Raw genomic sequence first — 16,138 nt, 5'->3', positions numbered from 1 at the left:
CCTGCACCACCTTTTATCTTACAAGAGATAAAAGGAAAGGGAAGCAAGCAGAGAGTTGGGGACCTCATACCACCAAGAAAGAGCACCGGGAGCAGAGTGCATCCTTTGGACCTGGGATCCCTGCACCTGAGAAGCTCCTCAACCAGGGGAAGATTGAGGACCAGGACCTTCCTCCAGAGCCGACAGAGAGAGAAAGCCTTCCCCTGGAGCTGACACCCTGAATTTGGACTTGTAGCTTACTAGACTGTGAGAAAATGAATTTCTCTTTGTTGAAGCCATCCACTTGTGGTATTTCTGTTACAGCAGCACTAGATAACCAAGACATCTGTGGAGCACAGCTCTACTCTGACTCACGTGGAGTTGCTATGAGTCAGAGTCCACTCGAAGGGCAAGTGGCTTGGGACATGTCTTGCAAGGGCCTCCGTTGAACCAGGTCCTAACCCTGACCTCCTGACTTGATTTTCGATACTAACTCTGACGAACTCTGAAAAGTTAAGAGGACTATACCATGCCATCCATCGTTGCTGTTGCTCGTTTTTGTTAGGTGTCGAAGAGTAGGTTCTGACTCACAGCAACCCTATGTACAACAGAATGAAACACTGCCTGGTCCTGTGCCATCCTCACAGTCATTGTTATGCTTGAGCCCATTGTTGAAGCCACTGTGTCAGTCCATCTCGTTGAGGGTCTTTCTCTTTTTCGCTGACCCTCTACTTTACGAAGCATGATGTCCTTCTGCAGAGACTGATTGCTCCTGATAACATGTCCAAAGTACATACATGAGATGAATTGTCCCCATCCTCGCTTCTAAGGAGCATTCTGGCTGTATTTCTTCCAAGATAGATTTGTTCATTCTTCCAGCAGTCCGTGGTATGTTCAGTGTTCTTCGCCAGCATCATAACTCCAAGACATGAGTTCTTCTTTGGTTTTCCTTATTCATTGTCCAGCTTTTGCATGCATATGAGGTGATAACAACATGGCTTGGGTCAGGCACATCTTAGTTCTCAAAGTGACATCTTTGCTTTTGAACACTTGAAAGAGATCTTTTGCAGAAGGTTTGCCCAATGCAATGTGTCGTTTGATTTCCTGACTGCTGCTTCCATGAGTATTGACTGTGAATCCAAGTAAAAGGAAATCCTTGACAACTTCAGTCTTCTCTCCATTTATTATGATGTTGCTTATTGGTCCAATTCTGAGGATTTTTGCTGAGGTATCATCCATACTGAAGGCCATAGTCTTTGATCTTCATCAGTAAGTACTTCAAGTCTTCTTCTTTTTCAGCAATTGAGGTTGTGTCATCTGCGTATCACTGTTGCTGCTTCTAGCATATTAAAAACGAACCACCAGGAAAACATTTTTAAGCACGAAATGAACATTTGGTGAAAAACAAAACTATGTAAATCATTTTGTTATCATTTTGAAGCTCCATGTACAGATTCCAAGTCCTTCTCTTAGCTTTGGGACGTAAAAATGTTTCATGTGTAACTTGGGTTGTTCACAAAATTACCGTGTTTGGTGTATTAAATTTAAAAGTGGGACTCAGACAGCTCACCCATTCACTGGGTGCATTGATGGAGTCCATGTGGGAAGCACCATGCTCAGCGCTGAATAAAGCAATCATCACAAACTCACTAACTGAATTTAGTTTAAAATGATCTACTTTTTTCTTACAAATGACTCTACCAGCTGCTGAACTTAAGGAATCTGGCATCTCTTGGTTCTTGTGGGTATCCTTGGTGGGTCTCTTCTGGGTTGCCAGAAGGAGATCGGTGCAGATTGTCTTTGGTGATGGGTGTTTGCAGCAAGGATACAAGGAGTTGAGTTATCGAGAGAAGTTGTGTGCCCAGCTACCCAGGCTCCCTGGTCCTAGGGCGTCCGAGACTGGACCACATATGAACAGTGCCTCGGTGTTATTTGGGTTTCAAGCTGGCTTGAGTGACCCCTCTGTATGTTCCTCACACCCCTGTACCCCTGTATCCTCCAAAAGAGGCTCAGATTGAGCAAGCTTGTCATCTTTCCGTAAGAAGTGGCCTCATTGGGCACCATACAGCCATCTCAGAAGCATAAGATTGTCATGAAAATCAGATGAGGTAATTAATGCAAAGTACTTAGAACAGTGCCTGGTACACAGTAAGTGCTCAATGAATGCTGTTATTGGTCAGGAGCATGCCAGATCAGACTCTAAGGAGGAGAGACTCAGCGTGAAGTCTGACCCAGGGTAGGATGCTCTGTTTCAGCCTCAGTCAGATATAAATGGCCCCATGTCCGGCTCTGAACGTGCTGCGGACTTAGAATCAAGACGGTTCCCAGGCAGCACAATCGTCCCTTACATGTCTGCCTCTGTGTCATGGACCCAGGAGATTTGCAACAGCATGAGTTGGTTGACAACAAAATTTATGCTGTTTATTGACAAAAATCTTTCACTTAACTCATGCATTTAGAGTCTGGAAGACGTTGGGTTGTATTTTATCTGAGCCCATTTGCTAAGAGTATTTGGACAGATTCAGATGAAGAGGATGGAGAGAGATGGGCGTTGCCAACAATGTGGAGGGATCCATGGAACCCAGCGCACATCAGCTCGCCCAGGGCATAGTTTCTCCAATAGCCCACCTTCCTGGGAGCACCTATATGTGGCATGCATGCGCCCCTGCAACCTCACATTCTGAAGGGGGCACTGTTAGGAACCCCATTTCACAGCTGGGTAAACTGAGATGACCAAAGTCATACGGCTGGCAAGAGCAGTCTGTCTCCAGACCCTTCTGGGTCTCAAGATTCTCCACTTGGAGCTGTGATTAACGAGCATCAGTGTAACTGGTGAGGTCTTTTGCTCTTCTTTGGATCTCTGGACAAGTGCTCGGCTTCGGAATGTCACAAAGAAACACAGCTGGTAGCGCCCTCCTGCGGTGCCATTATGATCTTTCCTGTTATGAACATTGCCCGTCAGTCAACCAAGAATATTTCTTGTCACCTTCTGTGTGCCAAGCACAGTGCCACGTTCAAAGCAGGTTTCTGTTGCTCCAATCCTCTGTTTGACATCCGGGCTTTTACAGCGGGTACCCTCTTCATTTCAAAACTCTTCCTCCTCCCCCGCTCCCAACATCTGTCTGTACATCTGTAGCCACCACACTGATGGTCTTTCAGAGATTCCTGTGTCTGCATCGTTTCTCAAAAGAGCCCAACTCAAAGATGCCTAGTACACAAATGAAACAAGGGTCTCCAGAATTTGAAAAACTAACTAACTAAAGACGTCTACCAGTATACATTGCCAATCGTGGACAGAGATGTTACAGGAAAATCCACTGCTCTTTTGCAAGATCTTGGGACCTTTTTCTCTGGCAATTCTAGGGTCACCTTGCCTGTAAGTCAAGTCATTGAGGGTGTGTAGCAGGCAGCTGCTCCCTGGGCTTGGTTAATAGAAGCTGTTGATGAGGAAGACTTTGTGGTTAGGCTGTGGGAACCAAATGCCTCAGGGGAAGGACAACTTCTGGCTGGAGAAAGCTGCAAAGAGCCGCTTGCACTTCCAGTATCCCTGTGCTCTGAACGTCCTGTGTCCCCACACTCCCAACTTCCTGTATAACTGCACTCCCAATTTCCGCTCCTTATCTAAGCCCAAGGACGTGTGTTGGTTTCTGAATTTGGTTTTAAAGGATGCTTTGATTGAAAAACAATACAGGCTTATTGTTGGGAATTTGGAAACCACAGAAAAGGATACAGAATTAAAAAATCACCCATAATCCCTCTCCCTCACTATTATCCTTTTGGCATATTTTCCTTTGGTCTTTATCTTGGTTTTGATTATTGTCATTGTTTATAATGATTATTATTATATACCTGGGAGCAGACAGAATATACAAGTTTGTACCTTGCTTTTTTTCAACATCATTTAATTTCTTCAGAAACATCATTTTTATGGCTGCATAATAGCCCATAATGTGAGTGTACCATAATTTATTTAACCATTTCCCAACTATTGGGGTAGTTCAGGTTGTTTTCAGTTTCCACAGTGGGGTTTTAATGCCTGCAACATGCTTCTTACAGAAAGATATGTTTGATCAGCCTAGAACATTTGGAAATGAATACTTCACTAGAGAGTATTCGCAAATGACTTTTATTTCTCAAACTAATTCGCTATATAGAGGCATAGAATTGCTATACAGATAGCTAGTGTCTAGATTTTATCAGTCTGTATCTATCTCTCTCTGTCTGTCTATCCATCCACCCACCCATCCATCCATCCATCCCCTACACTCATAAATACAATATGCTACTATTCATATATTTCATAATGACATCTCAGCATAATCCCTATCTAACTTTGACATTTTAATGATCCCTGTGGAGTTTTTCCAAGTGCTAAAGTTGGGTAAGGTTATACATGGAGTGCAGTTCTACCCTGACACACATGGGGTCACCATGAGTCAGAATCAACTCGACAGCGGTGGTGTCTTAGTCATCTTGTGCTGCTGTAACAGAAATACCACAAGCGGGGTGGCTTTAACCAACAGAAATTTATTTTCTCACAGTTTAGGAGGCTAGAAGTCTGAATTCAGGGCACCGGCTCTAGGGGAAGGCTCTCTCTCTCTGTGGGCTCTGGGGGAAGCTCCTTATTCCTTGGCTCCTTGGTGATCTCATGTGGCGTGGCATCTATCTCCCCCCATTTCTGCTCACTTAATCTCCTTTTATATCTCAAAAGAGATTGACTTAAGACACACTGTATATACTAACAATGCCTCATTAAAATAAGAAAGAAAACCCATTCCCAATTTGGATTATAATCACAGGTATTAAAAAACAAAAACAAAAAAACAAACTTGTTGCCATCAAGTCAATTCCGACTCATAGTGACCCTATAGGACAGAGTAGAACTGCCCCATAAGGGCAGAGTAGCTTGTGGATTTGAACTGCCAACCTTTTAGTTAGCAGCCTGAGCTCTTAACCACTACGCCATCAGGGCTCCATAACCTAGGAAGGCAAGCTTTAATTATCCTGGAGGCAAAGCCAGGTGAGCCTGACATCCAATCAGAAACAAAGAGGCAAGAAAGGAGTGGGGCTCAAGACCCCATGAGCTTTAGAGACACGTGGACCATGAGGACAGTGACACCATCAGCTCAGTAGGGAAGCAGCACTTTGAGGTTGGAAGTGAGAAATTCAGCTTCAGAGGTTCAGAGCCAGAAGCACTTGGGGAGTAGAAAAGGCTGGATATCAATACATGTTATGGATTGAATTGTGTCACTCAACTTGGCTAGGCCAGGATTCCCAGTATTGTGTGATTGTCTACCATTTTGTCGTCTGATGTGATTATCCTATGTGTGTAAATCCTACTCTATGATGTTAATGAGGCAGGATTAGAGGCAGTATGTTAATGAGGCAGGACTCAGTCTACAAGATTAGGTTAGGATGTGTCTTAAGCCAGTCTCTTTTGAGATATAAAAAAGAGAAGCGATCAGAGAGACATAGAGACCTCTTACCACCAAGAAACTAGAGCCAGGAGAATAGCGTGTCCTTTGGACTCAGGGTCCCAGTGTTGAGAAGCTCCTAGTCCAGGGGAAGATTGATGACAAGGACCTTCCTCCAGAGCCAACTGAAAGAGAAAGACTTCTTTTGGAGCTGGCACCCTGAACTTGGATCTCTAGCCTCCTAGACTGTGAAAGAATCAATTTCTCTCTGTTAAAGCCATCCACTTGTGGTATTTCTGTTACAGCAGCACACCCTGTTGACATGTCCAGGAAGCCATGAGAAATGTGGACCGGAACCCCACAGAAAGGCCTGACCTACTGATGTAGATTTAATAGGTGTCGGTTAGTAGAAACTTAATTCTGATTTATATAGGTTATGAATACATTTGAATGCAGCTGAAGCACAAGTTAATATTATAAATTTAGATAAATGTGAACATTCCCTTTTGAATAAAGAGAATACTCTCTGTCTCGGTTTCCTAAGGCTGCCACAATAAAATACCACCAAGTGGGCTGCTTATGAGAATAGAAATTTATTTTCTTACAGTTCTGGAAGCTGGTTGTCCACATTCAGGGCATTGGGAGGGCTGTGCTCTCTTGTCTGCTTGAGGGGAAGATCCCTCCTTGTCTCGTTCAGCTTCTGGCAGCCCAGGGCGTTCCTTGGCATTTCTTGGCTTGTAGACAGATCCTCACATGGCGTCTTCCTCATGTACCTCCTCTCCCCTTTTATAAGACACCACGCAAAAGAGATTAGGACTAGGTCCCACCCTGTGAGCTCCTTAGCTTAACAGATAACATCTTCAAGAAAAAAAACCAGTTTCCCCAAACAAGGCCACATTCACAGGTAGGACTTCAGCAGATCTTTTTTTTTGGTTGGGGGAGGGATAAGGACACAGTCCAGTCCATAACACTACCTTTAAATTCTTTGGTGAGGCAGAAGGAGCCAGGTTTCAATATCCCTCCAGTTTCAAAACCTTGAGTCTTGGCTTGTCTTCTCTGGTCCTGAGCCTTTTGAGCAGGGAGGACAATGCGTTCCTTGTTGTAACCTCTACAAGAATATTCCATGACACAGCCAGTACAAGCTGTTCTCAAAACTCGCAGGATGGACCCATGAGGTCCAGCCAGGAGTCCACAGACACCTCCTACCCCTACATCCAAATCCTACGAGCACAGAAGGCCCTGGCTCTTCTGTCCTTCCCCAGTGACCATGACAGTGTCCCCAGAAAGCAGAAATGAGCTTGTCCTTGAGAATTATTCTGTGTTGCCGATAATGAGGGCGTAGGAGGGTGATGACCTGATGAGCTAACTCCAGATAAACAACCTGCCTACTGTTGCTTTAGAAACCACTTGGGGAGTAGAAAAGGCTGGGTATCGATACATAAAATATCTTGCCTTAAATGTTTTACCCATCATGCTTAAAAAAAAAAAAATCCATGATCCATTTATTTTTTCCAACTAGGAGGTAGATCAAACACACCAGTTCCTTTGGGAAAACGAAAACACATTTTTGCCCCAGTGTTTCCCGTTTTGTCCTGGGTTTGCACGTACCTGCCTCTGACCCTGGCCTCATTACTGAGCACCTTGCTGGAAAAGGCATTGACCGCCTGGCTCAGAACAGAGAGGAGACGGAGGGAGTAGGGAAGGAGAGGCGCATGGGGCGCAGAGTGGGGTCTTGGCTGGTGTAGAACCAGACGCCAAGGACATAACAAGCGTTTACTTTAACAAAAGACCCAACAGCAAAACACCAGCCACATTCAAGAGCAGCTGACGACACATGGAGCATGAAAAGTGTGTCCAGTCACATGAGACACTTGCAGTGGAGAAAGCAAACCACCCAAAATGGCAAACATTGAAGAACACAAAAATGAAAGCATTAGGCATCACTTTTCAACGGAACGAGTAGAAAGGGCTTTCTGGTCCCCTGGCTGTCAGTGAGCTGTGTGCTGTCAAAATGCCTGGCGCCATTAAGTGCTGAGTCAGTGGAGGCTCTTTGTCCCTTGGGAGCTGAGCTTCTGGGAGAGACGGGTGGGCTCCTGTCATGCAAGGACCCCAAAAATGGAGCAGGTGCCTTCATTCACTGTACAGAGATGTGGAGCACCTAGAACGTGTGAGATGCTGGGAGAGGCACACAGAAGAAAACATGGTGGCCTCGGTTCTCCAGGAGGCTGAATGGACATCCAAGACCTGGCGGAACGGTGGGGAGAACACTACACGGACCCAAGCTGCATGGACCAGCAATCTCCTGGGGGAGCTAAACTTTTCTACAACTGAAAGCATAGTAGCTAGGAGCTGCCTTCACTTCCTTACCTCCCACTCATTCCTAGTAGCCAGGGAAATTGACTTCCTCCATAAAGCCCTTGCCAAGGGCACCAGGGACCTCCTAGTTGTAAATCTAGTAAACTCCATGTGGGAAGGGACCATCCTGGCTTTGTTAACTACTCAGTGCTTAGCACAATGCCTAGCTCACAATCAGTGCTCAGCAAATCGATGTTAAGTGTTTTATGACGTTATGTCTTATTGGAGCTCAGTAGCGTTTGACGTCATTGAAACCCTTTCTTCCTTTCACTCCGCAATACCCTCATGCCTGGATTTTACCTTGCTGTTCTTGCTCATCCATTCTCATTGTCTTTCTCTTCCTCTTATCCCTTGAATGTTGGCGTTCGAATTCTCCTTAGTCTTCTCCTCTTCTTTTTACACCATCACTGGAGCAGCAGGCATTCGATCCTACAGCTTTAGCTGGATGACCAGTAGCTCAAGCATTAATCTCTTTCCCACTCACTAGAACCATACAGCCAGCATCATAATGGACATCTCTAGTTAGATGTCCATTAGCCACTTAACAAACTGAGTTTAGCATCTTTCTCTTTTAAGACCTGTCCTTCCCATCCTACCTTCCACTTAGCCTCCAAAAAAACTAAAAATAAAAAACCCCAAACAGAGAAACAACACCCCATGTCTCCTCTCTTATTCTGTACCTGGGTCAATGATATCACTATTTTCCCATCATCCAAGCCAGGAACCTGGGAATCATCAGTGACTCCCGCCTCTCCTTCATCTCTCACGTCCAATCCTATCACGTCTAATTCCTATCAGTTCTACTGCTTTCCTCTCGAATCCAGCCCTCATCCTGATCCCTCTGCTATAATGCAGATCATCATATTTTTCCCACCCTAAGGGGTTGACAAGCCCTGGTGGCACAGTAGTTAAGAGCTCAGCTTGTAACCAAAAGTTTGGCAGTTCGAATCCACCAGCCACTCCTTGGAAACCCTACAGGGCAGCTCTACTCTATCCTATAGGGTCGTTCTGAGTCAGAATCAACTTGGTGGCAATGGGTTTGGTTTTCTGAAAAGAGTTGACCGGTCTCTAGACTCCCCCACTCCCAATCAGTCCCTCACTCTGCAGCCACAATGACCTTTCTAGAGAAAACAAAAACTGAATCAGTCACTCCCCTGCTTGGATTCCTTCGGTGGCTTGCCGCTGCCTTCCAGAGAAGGTCCAAACTCTAAGTATGGCGCAGGAAGTCCCTGGCAAGTGATTAACCAAGTAAGTTGAGCCCCAAAGGCAGTTTAATTGAGCAAAAATCTGCCTGCCCTTACCACAATGGAATATTGGAGCATTTATTTATGCCCTAGAAGAGAATTTAGCTGTTACAGCAAGTACTTCCTTACTTCCAAAAGATCACTAAGATTTATCACGAGGCTTCAAGTCAGCATGTGATAATAATTATGAGGAGGAAGGTATCACACAGGATTATATGGAGCATGCAATCTCCAAATATGGTAAGCAGCCTCCTGCCTCAGTGTTTTACCTGCTGGTTCCTCCACCTGGAATGCTGTCCCCAGTGGTCTCTGCAGGGCCATTCCCTCACTTCCTTCAGGTGGCTGCTCAAACTTCACTGTAGTAGAGAGAGCTTTCCTGACCTCCCTGTATAAACAATTGCTCCTCATCCCTTTACCAACTGTCTTAGTTACCATGTGCTGCTGTAACAGAAATACCACAACTGGGTAGCTGTAGCAAACAGAGCTTTATTTTCTCACAGTTTAGGAGGTTATAAGTCCTATTTCAGGGTGCTGGCTCTAGGGGAAGACGTCCTCTGTGTGGGCTCTGGGGGAAGGTCCTTGTGTCTTTTCAGGTTCTGCTCCTTGGCAATCCTGGTGATCTTCCTGTAGCGTGGCATCTGTGTTCCCGCAACTCCCTGCTTAATCTACTCTTTTATGTCTCAAAAGAGATTGACTCAAGACACACTCTACACTAATACAGCCTCATTAACATAACAAGACAACCCATTCTCAAATGGGATTGTAACCACAGGTGTAGGGGTTATGATGTACAACACATATTTTGGGGGAACACAATTCAATCCATAATAGCTACTGTATTTTTCCCCATAGCATTCATCAGCACCTAACGTATATGTATGTAGGTCGCTATGAGTCGGAATCAACACTATGGCAACAGGTTTTTTTTGTTTTTTTGTTTTTTGTTTTGGTTTAATCCCCTTAGAAAAGCTAACAAAATGGTCAGCAGTTTGAATCCACCAGCCACTCCTTGGAAACTCTGTGGGGCAGTTCTACTCTGTCCTATAGGATCACTATGAGTCAGAATCAACTTGATGGCAACAGGTTTGGTGTTTGGGTTTTACCCCCCTTTAGAAGGTCAGTTTCACGAAGCCAGGGACTTGGTTTTGTTCCTGGCTGTATCTCCTACACGTAGCGGTTGTTTGATAAACCTGCGCTGAATGAATGAATAAATGAATATAGGCTGACCCAAAGAGGGCATCTCTGTTGATGGAAGTTTTTCAAGTGGAGGGTAGTATATAAAGTTTAGTTTCCTTCTAACCATTGCCATCATGTGGACTCCAAGCCATGGCACCCCCATGTGTGTCAGAGTAGAACTGTGCTCCATAGTGTTCTCAACGGCTGATTTTTGGAAGTACCAGGCCTTTCTTCTGAGGCACCTCTAGGTGGACTCAAACCTCTAACCTTTTTGGTTAGCAGCCAAGCAGCTTAACCATTTGCACCACCAGGGACTCCTGGTTTCCTTCCACAGAAGACTTTTTCTTGACAAAATCTCTATTTGAATGGACTTTGACCCCCTGCAAAGAAGCCTGGTCACAGATGGTGTCCAAAATAAGTCAATAGAGCCACAGAGGTGGGCACAAGGGAAGTAGAGGACTATTGAGTCCACTCCCTTATCACTGGTCACTAGCAAGCATCCCCTTCACAGGGGAGAGGACAGTGATGGGAAGAAGGAAACATTGACCATGGAGGAGGAAGAGGAGGAGGAGACTCATATCCCTTGCCTAGGTGTTATGGGTTGAGTTGTGTCCTCTAAAAAGATATGTCCACGTCCTAACCCCTTGGTGCCTGTGGGTGTGACCTTGTTTGGAAATAGGGTCTTTGAGAATGTTATCAGTTAACATGAGGTCGTACTGGAGTAGGGTGGGTCCTCGTCTTTTATTATCAGGGTCTTTATGAAAGAGGGGAGCCCTGGTGGTGCAGTGGTTAAGAGCTCAGCTGCTAATCGAAAGGTTGGCCATTCAAGTCCACTAGAAGCTCCTTGGAAACCCTAAGGGGCAGTTGTACTCCGTCCTATAGGGTACCTATGAGTCAGAATCCACTCGACGGCAATTGGACGGTTGTAAGAGAGAAGAGGCACAGATGCACACACGAGAGAAGACAGTGAAGTGATGATAGAGGCAGAGATTGGCGTGATGCGTCTACAAGCCAAGCAATGCCAAGGATAGCCGGCCGTCTCCAGAAGCTGGGAGAAATGCATGGACCAGACGCTCCCTCAGAGCCCTCAGAGGGAATCAATATGGCCGACACTCAATGTTAGACTTCTTGCCTCCAGAACGGTGAGACAATACATCACTGTTGTTTTAAGCCACGCTGTGTGTGGTTCTTTGTTACGGTGGCCCTCGGAGACTTATACCCACACTGACTTCCAGCTTGTGGGTGGTGCATCACCCGTTACCATCAATTTGATGGGTGGTCGCTCAGCACCCCTCAAAACTGACTCCACGAGGCATTATCAGTGCTTTAATAACATGCTTTCTGGTTTTGAATTTTGCCCCATCTCTGGGCATAACTAAAGCCAGGCCAGTCTGCAGCAGAACAAGCTGAGAATACCAACTACCAGAGCAGAGTCATCTGGTCTACCTCCAGGCAGGAAGGGTACTTTCATCCGCATTTCAGAAAGGAGGCAGGTGGACATCAGAAGCATGGGACTCCCCTAAAGGGATAGAATAGTGCAGGGGTCAGAGCCAGGCCTTCTCCCGGATGCCATGGTCCAACCGCTCCAAAGCACCCCTGCTCCCACCCCGCTGCCCGCTGCTTTGCCCTGGGCACACGGCATTGGAAAGCCTGTTCGCCCACATGCAGGCAGACGGAACCCTATGCCCTCGCGCCCCTTCAGTGTCTTGCTTCTAAATTAGAAAAGAGGACTTGCCAGAACTGCAAAATTTAAAGATTTTTCAGGGGAAGATCTCTGGCCTTAAATTGCCTCATAGTTTGCCCTGAACTGCCAAGTACACATGGATGACACCAGTAATGGCCCCTAGGACACGATTTGTTCCTCTGTCCCGTGGCCTCACGGTGAACGGAAATGGTCACTGGTATTTGTGCTAGCCCTTTACAGTGTACAGAGGGCTTTCACTGACTTCGTTCGATCAATAGCTGCAGGCAGCTGTGGAACACAGGGACTGAAGGCACGGGCCTTGGACTCCGACCAAGATTCTCTCCCCAGCTCTGCCGCTGACATGCAGCCCGACTCGGGGCGAGTTATCTGTTATCACATCAGTAAAAAGGGAATGATACACTCACCAGTTTGTCGGGAAGATGAATGTGATAACGTGTTGCAGGTGCTCAGGACATGCCTTCACATGAAAATGCTCAGTGGTCATGATCCTAATATAATCTGTACATATAATATATAATCATACACATGTCTATGTATATAATGTGTAATTATGTAAGCCTATTGGTGCAAGCATTTTGCAACTAGCTGCTAGCCTACAGGTTAGTGGTTCGAACCGACGCAACAGTGCTTGGGAAGAAGGGTCCTGGCCATCTGATTTTGTAATGATTTTACAGCCAAGAAGATGCTGTAGGGGCATGTGTGAGTCATTTGAGATTCTGGCGTAGCCCCGAAGTACCATGTCGCATAAGCATGGGACTAGTTAGAGACCAGGTATTGACGGGCTGTGACTCTCTCGCTGAAAACTCCATGTGCAAAAAAGAATAGCAACTGCGAGCCCCATTCCTGGCAACCACCCAGGGTGGCCGGCCCTGCAGCTGCTGGGTGAGGAGGCTCTTACCTCCATCAGCAAGTATTTCCAGAGTACACACTGTGCCGCTTCCACCTACCGAGCAAGTCTTCAGCGTTCACTGTTAAAGAGAAAACACAAGACGTATTGTGGGACTATATCCTCCCCAAAGGCAGAATGACGAGATGGGGGTCTGGCCAGGCCTGCGAAAATGGAGCTCTGTGACAGCACAGGCCAGGGCAGCTGCGTCCATATTCATACTTCGTTGTTGCTCTTGCGGCAGAAAGATGTGGCAGTCTGCTTCCGTAAGGATTACAGCCTTGGAAACCCTATGGGGCAGTTCTACCCTGTCCTGTCCGGTCGCTATGAGTCAGAATCGACTCGACGGCAAGTTTTGTTGTTGTTGTTGGGTGCTGTGGAGTCAATTCTGACTCATAGCGACCCTACAGGATGGGGTAGAACTGCCCCATAGGGTTTCCTAGGCTGTAATCTTTACGGGAGCAGATTGCCAGGTCTTTTCTCCCGAAGAGCTGCTGGTGAGTTTGATCAGCAGCTGAGCACTTTAACCACTGCACCACCAGGGCACCTGATTCATACCTACAATCAGATTCTGAGTTTTTGGGAGATTGGAACTTTACTGTTTATGAAAGTTCTAAATATTCATACCTAGAACTTTTAAAAACAATGAAGCTCCAATCTCCCAAGAACTCAGAATCTCATTGTTAAAGTAACACATTGTCATGGTAGAAAAAAACAAATAAAACCCAAAACATCACAACCCAGAAATGCCCCCTGCTAACATTCGGCGTACTTCTTGCTTTTCCCACACGGGTATATATGCCTGGATGTGCATATATACACATACATTACCAAAAATAAATAACCAAACCCATTGCCGCTGAGTCGATTCCAACTCATGGCGACCACGCGTTACAGGGTAAAACTGCTCCGTAGGGTTTTCTTGGCTGTAATCTCTATGGAAGCCGATTGCCAGGCCTTTTTTCCACTGTGTCACTGGCTGAATTCAAACCGCCAACCTTTAAGTTAGTAGTCGTACGCAAACCGTTTGCACCACCCACATTAGAGGGTTGTGTAGAATGTGTAAACTTGTGCGTTATTTTCTATTTCATTGTCTATTATAAACTTTTTCCATGTCATTGACATTCTTCAAAAGAGTAATTTTAACAGCGGAGTCATATTGCACTGCATTATATTGGATGTAAAGTTTCCTCCTGGGGTTCGAAGTGGCCTGGACTCTGAAAAGCACTGAGGAATAGAAAAGGCATAGGCAGCAGACCCAGGCCCTGCCTCAGACTGGCTGTGTGACCTTGGACAGCTGAAATGCCCCGGGTCTCAATGTCCAAATCTACACAATGACAAGAGCAGCATCTTCCCTTACAGAGCGGGTGGCAGGATCGATTGGCATGGCCTGTGCCAACCTCCCAACACAATGCCTGCTGCATAGTAAACGCACAAGAAATGTTGGTTCCTGTATATCGTCCCCTGGGTGGTGCGGACCGTTTGCGCTTGACCACTTACCTAAACCCATGGCCGTCCAGTTGGTTCTGACTCACTGTAAACCTTACAGGACAGAGTAGAACTGCCCCATAGGGTTTCCAAGGAGTGGCTGGTGGATTAGAACTGCCGACCTTTCAGCTAGCAGCCAAGCTCTGACTATTAACCTAGAGGCTGGCAATTCGAACCCACCCAGCACCATCACCAAGGAAAGGCCTGGCAATCTGCTTCTGTAAAGATCACAGCCAAGAAAACCCTATGGAGCGGTTCTACTTTGCACACCTGGGGTCGCCATGAGTTGAAATCCACTCGACAGCAACGGGTTTGGCTTTTTGGTCCGTAGACTTCTCTGATTCTTTGCCATCTACCAATTCCCAAGCGCCTGCGGCATTTTTCTGGAAGCAGAGTCCCTGCTTAGGCGTCAAAGGCTCTGTCTTCTGAGTGCTTTGTGTGGGTTCCCTGGGCCCATTCCTCCCAGGCTGTCCCAGCATTCAGAGCAGCTGTTGGAGTACCTGACCCAGAGAAGGAGCCACGGGAGCTGCTCAGGATGGAACAGCAGGTTGCACTCGCCTAGCTTGTTCGTTGGGATCAGCAGGAAGACAGCTGGGGACAGACAGCGGTTCCGCGCTGGGCTGCCCGCTGTGTCTGGTGGGCTGAGCTGACGTTTCCTTTTCGTCATGCCCTCTGCAGCCTCTGCTCTTGGCTGTGCAGCGTGGCAGCAGGCAGAAGGGAGTCATTCTTGTCCTTTAATTGGTTTGGGACCATGCATCTTGATTCTCATACCCCCCTTTCCTTCTGTCTTCTCTCCAGGCACTTGCTTTAGCTGCTGACCTAGCTGTCATCAGGCAAATACACAGTTTGCAACTTGCCTCCCATTGTTTGGCGAGGCTGTGATTTGTGTTCGACAGCACCACGCACCATGCAGTATCTTATTTATGGTGGCTCTCTAATGTGGAGGTAGGGTGGAGCAGGCGGAAGCTTCCCATCTGTCTTCTGACCCAGAAACCACTTCTTGTTTCTATAGCAACTGCCTACCCCCCACCCCCACCCCCCGCCCCTACCTCTTTCTGCGTTTGGGGCCAGTGCAGAGAGTTCTGTTGGGGAGAAAATGAGGGTTCATCATCTGTGGGGCATCATGCGTACTCATTAAACTTCACAGTAAAGGGCCCCATGTTACATGGCTCTGTGGAACCTGGAATTTGTACCCATGTTGATGTCTTGTGTGTATACGATAAACAACAATGCTACCTTTAAAAAAAAATGAGACTGGAGGGAGAGAAATTGGCTTCCGGTCACTCTGACCTTTGAGTCACTGAGGCAGGTGGCATGGTGTAGGTCTGTCCTCACCCTGTGTGAGGCTGTTGTGCACATGACTTTAGTAATTGTCTCCCTCACCAAACATTTATCGAGCACCGCTTGGCGCAGTGGTTAAGAGCTCAGCTGCTAACCGAAATATCAGCAGTTCAAATCCACCGGCTGCTCCTTGGAAACCCTATGCCACAGTTCTACCTGCTGTGAGTGGGAACGGACTCCACCGCAACAGGTTTGGGTGTGTGTGTGTGTGTGTGTGTGTGTTGGGCAATGAGCTGGCAGCTGAGAAGACACAATAAACCCGATGTGACCACAGTCCTGAGCCAGCGTGCACTGATTGAAGGGCAGAGACATCCACAAATAGTTACAACAAAATGTGGTCCCTGCTACAGTGGTGACATCAACGGTGCCATAGGTCGATCTTCAAGGATGATGAGACGCTTGCCAGGTGGGGCGTTGGGAGCCGAGGAGCCAAGCAGGCAGAGAGCACAGTGTCCTCTCGAGACAGAGAGGGAGGCAAGAGCCTCCTGCAGGGAAGTGCAGTTTGTTAAGGCTGGAGCGTGGAGGGGGAGGGGCCCGGGGAGGGGAAGGG

At 46.8% G+C, this 16,138-nt stretch overlaps 1 protein-coding gene across 1 annotated transcript in view; it reads left to right on the top strand.

Moving 5' to 3' along the window:
- TMEM178B (transmembrane protein 178B) overlaps nt 1-16,138 on the top strand; it is a 396,357-nt gene that overhangs the window by 340,036 nt on the left and 40,183 nt on the right. The window lies entirely within an intron of this gene.

The sequence above is a fragment of the Trichechus manatus genome, unplaced genomic scaffold (genome assembly GCF_000243295.1).
Source record: "Trichechus manatus latirostris isolate Lorelei unplaced genomic scaffold, TriManLat1.0 scaffold00093, whole genome shotgun sequence".
NCBI lineage: Eukaryota > Metazoa > Chordata > Mammalia > Sirenia > Trichechidae > Trichechus > Trichechus manatus.
The sequence above is the reverse complement of the archived record's forward strand: the minus strand, read 5'-3'. Positions and strand labels throughout refer to the sequence as shown.